Genomic DNA, 4274 nt, shown 5'->3' on the forward strand with positions numbered 1-4274 from the left:
TTGATACCAGGTTCGGTTGAATTGGAAAAAAAAAAAAATTTGAGGACAAAATTGAGGGCTTGCGTCACAATATCATTACAAAATTCTGACTTTGTGGTGTCCCTGTGCAGAACACACCTGTCTTCCTGACCTGTCAGGTGGATGTCACCTAGCGTGTCTGCTCCAGGCTCACTGCTCAGGTTTAAATGTATAATATATTGTAATGTACTGTCAATGCACTATTATGCTTTATTGTGCTCTTAAGGGTTAACCTGTCTGTGCAGGAGGATGCTTAGGAGATCACATGACTGCTTCAGGGCTTCTGCCCTGCACCCCCAAGCCTGGCTAGACGGGGAGGAGCTAGTTAGTTCAGTGGAGAGAGGAGAGTGGAGGTCACCTTCAGACCTCTACCGTGGATCTGTACCTCATCACATGATGACAGACCTAAGGAACCTAGTTGCTGCACTAATCTATTCCTGAGAAACAACACCCTTCACAGGATCCCGCAGACCACGTCGTCCAGCAAGTCAGAACCAAGTCTGCAGTGGGGAGAAGAGCCAAGTTTCAGTAACTCTGCATCTGTGGTCGATTTTGCCTTAGGGCTTGGCCCAGGAGGCTACTATCCTTGGATTGTGGAGGTTAATACTACCCTGGCGTCACAAATTCAGTCATTACACCCTGTAATTTACTACACGCCACCCCAGTTGGCCACCACAACTTATTTGCCACTTTCAAGAATTAACGTACAGCATACACTCTCATATTGTGTGGGATTCTGGTGTATAAGGTCTCAATGTCCCCTAAGCTCAGATCGACATTCGCGTCAATATTGCTATCTTGTAGACTGGTCAGGAAATCATCTGTGTCTCTCAGGTAAGAAGGGATATCAGTAAGAAGGGGTCACGGCAGTCAACGTTTTGAACAAATACTCCGCCACCCGAGATTATGGTGCGACCACGGAGATCTGATAAAGATTTATGAATCTTTGGGAGATGGTATCATTTATCATTTTTTTTTTTTTATAAAACATGTCCTTCTACCGGTTGCCTCAAGAATGTTCAGACTAGAAACAACTTTTAGTTACCCAAAGATATATGTGGCTAGTATATGAGTAGGAGGTGAGAGCAATAATGAAAATATCACATAATTGTGCAGGTGTGTATAAGGACAAATGTCAATATCAAAATGGCTTGGGCTAAAACAGAATCACAAATGCGAATAAAGATGCATCCACAAATAGGATGTACCCAAGGCACAGGAATGTCACCCCTAGGAATGCCACTAAGACAAGTAGGAGTCACAGAAGGAACCTGTGACTACAAAAATAGCCATGATTCTAATATTACAAATGAACAAAAAGGACACAAGCATTACTGCAGTATACCTACAAGATACATGACCAATGCACCCTATTGGAAACACCTCTCAGCTCCAATCCCAAACGCGTTTTCGCTAAGCAGCTTCGTCCTTCTGTGACTCCTAATTGTCTTTACCCCATTAGTATAGGGGTGGCATTTCTGTGCCTTAAGATTCAGATATATGAAAAGGAAAACAGAAGAAAAAGCGCACTAATGTGCCATGATTCTGTTATGTAAAAAATAGGTGAACAGAGTTTTGGTATGCTCACCTGGGGGTGTTGTGTTACAGACACAACACCATAGTAGACTTTGATCCCAGATCCCTGGGAAACACATAGTAGTGGAAGGGCTGTTGGCACCTGGTCGTCTCGGGAGCTGGTCCTGGATGTCCAGTTAGTAGAGAAGGAAGGTGGGATCTATGATCCGTAAAATTGCGGTGCTGGGAAGCGCTCCTTTCCAAAGTAGCAGTGTAGAATTGACATCCACAAAGTCGGGAATTTGATAGAGCAAAAAGGTATTTATTCATGCAGGTAGTTACAGGGGATAACGCGTTTCGAGGGGCAGAGACCCCCTCTTCGTCAGATCCAATGCTGGTCAGGGATAGGCTCCCTTCTTATTTATACAGAAAAAGCCCGCAAAATTACTACAACGGGTCATATTGCAGACATTTCATATACATCACAATACAATTCTATTGCGTTTTTTATTACACATATCGAAAGTCAATTAAAAGGATACCTGTCAGAAATCTTACTACAGAAAAGAAAAGAAGAAACACTTATTTGTTTTTTAGACTCCCACCTGGGACTATGACCGCACTCAGTGGTCTGGTGATATAGTTTCTGGGAAAGTAAAAAAGCGCAGCAGGCATCAGCTGGCCACGCGGAAGATGGGAGACTCGTCCTGTTTGTAATTTCACCCCGGGCTGACAACAGATTGTCACGCTGGCAGGTTGCTGTTAGACATAGAGGGGGCCGTGTAATCTGGTTATTTGCAGTCCACGACAGGTCCAAAGTAAATTCAAATTAAAAACAACAAAATTAAAAAACTTATTTGGCTGCATGTTTTTTCAGTCTCAAAAAGATCTATATATATATATATCTTTAAGCTCTGGTGGAGTTTCGGGTGGCTCACAATAGTGGGTTAGTCCGGGCTAGTGGTGGGGAGACTCAGTGGTCGCATATTATGATCACTGGAAGGGGTACAGCAGATGTTGGCAAGCGGTGGGTGAGGACGAATACCCCTCTCATTCGAAAATTAACTTCGAGTAGACATCAAATTTGGAAGAACCACCTTAAGGGAATAGATGTTATATTTGTTTGGAAATAAGGTGTGTTTTTAATTCAACCGTATTTCGGTCTATAGGATTTCCATAATTGTAGTTCGGTGGTGCATTTCAGATATTGCGTATTTGTCGCAAAATTATATCAGTATCCATGGTGGTGTTATTAAATCCACTTGTATTCAGATGCCGTGTTATCCCAGCGCTGAAAGAGGTGTGTGTAAGGGCCATGTTTGACAGAGTGCATAACAATTATGTTCCTCTGGACATGGCTATATTCAGCTAATGGGCGCCTCTTCAGTATATTAATTCTACTGCCTCAATTAAGCCATGGGGTTGTAGTGATTCTAGCCTGTACATCCAAAACATTTCCCTTCTTGCTAGGGCTTCTGATCGGTTGGTGGTATGACTGGGAATAAAATCAATGGGAGTAATCGAGAAGGAGTTCTCAACATCTCTATGTTTCAGAGTAATGTGACGTGACAAGCTGTGCTTCATGTAACCTTTTCTGATGTTATCTCTGTGTTGGTTGGTCCTTAGGTGCAGTTTCTGTGACGTGCGACCAACATATTGCAGCCCGCAACAACAGTTAATTAGATAGATCGCAAATTGGGACTGACAAGTGAGGTGAAATCGTATATTACATTTTTCTCTTGTATGGAAGCTTGAGAAAGAAGTGTCACGGTCAGTTATTGTTTTACAGCACAGACATCTTTTGTTATTATTAGAAGTAGAGCAGGAAAAAACCCTCAGGTATGGCGCTGCAGACTCTTGTAGACAGATGAGGCTGATGCCAAGGTAATAGGAAAGTCCTCAGCAGGACATTTTATTAAAAAAAACAATAAAATGGACAAGATTACGCGTTTCGGGAGGATCCCCCCGAAACGCGTAATCTTGTCCATTTTATTGTTTTTTTTAATAAAATGTCCTGCTGAGGACTTTCCTATTACCTTGGCATCAGCCTCATCTGTCTACAAGAGTCTGCAGCGCCATACCTGAGGGTTTTTTCCTGCTCTACTTCTAATATTGACTCCCAGGACGACTTGTTTCCTCCTGCAACCCATCGGCATAGCAGCGACTCGTACTACAGTACCCAGATTATATCGTGGGTGATATGCTTTTTTGCATAGATCTCAAGGTGAGCGGCCATCTATAAGCCCCGTGGGGTTCCCCCCCCACCCACCACCCGATCTATTGAGGGTAAATACACGAGGCGCCGTCCGTCGGTCCTTTCTTTTCTTTTCTCTACAGAATCTTTTGTTATTGCATCTGAATGCCCCATTTTTCAGTGTAGTTTCCATGGTGTTCGACGCTTTTTTCTTTTGTTTCTTTAGGCGGCTAGGAGCGAACAACAACAACGAAAAAATGAAGCGAAACTCCTAAAGAAACCTAATATGGACACCACCAAAAAGGATCAAACCATCAAAATCTTTAATCTGTCAGACTATATTCTTAATCAAGGTGAATTATCCCTGTTGCAAAAAGGTCTTTCCTTCTGCCCCAAATACCATCCAAAAAAATTTAATTTATTTCTTGATTTACATAGCTTCACTAGAAAACTGACTCTACAACGCCATTTTTCATTACCTAACAACACTTCAATAAAACTACTGAACCTGAGACAACAGAAGCAATAGGGGTACACCCCACAATCA

Source organism: Hyla sarda, chromosome 2 (genome assembly GCF_029499605.1).
Source record: "Hyla sarda isolate aHylSar1 chromosome 2, aHylSar1.hap1, whole genome shotgun sequence".
In the NCBI taxonomy this organism is placed as follows: Eukaryota; Metazoa; Chordata; class Amphibia; order Anura; family Hylidae; genus Hyla; species Hyla sarda.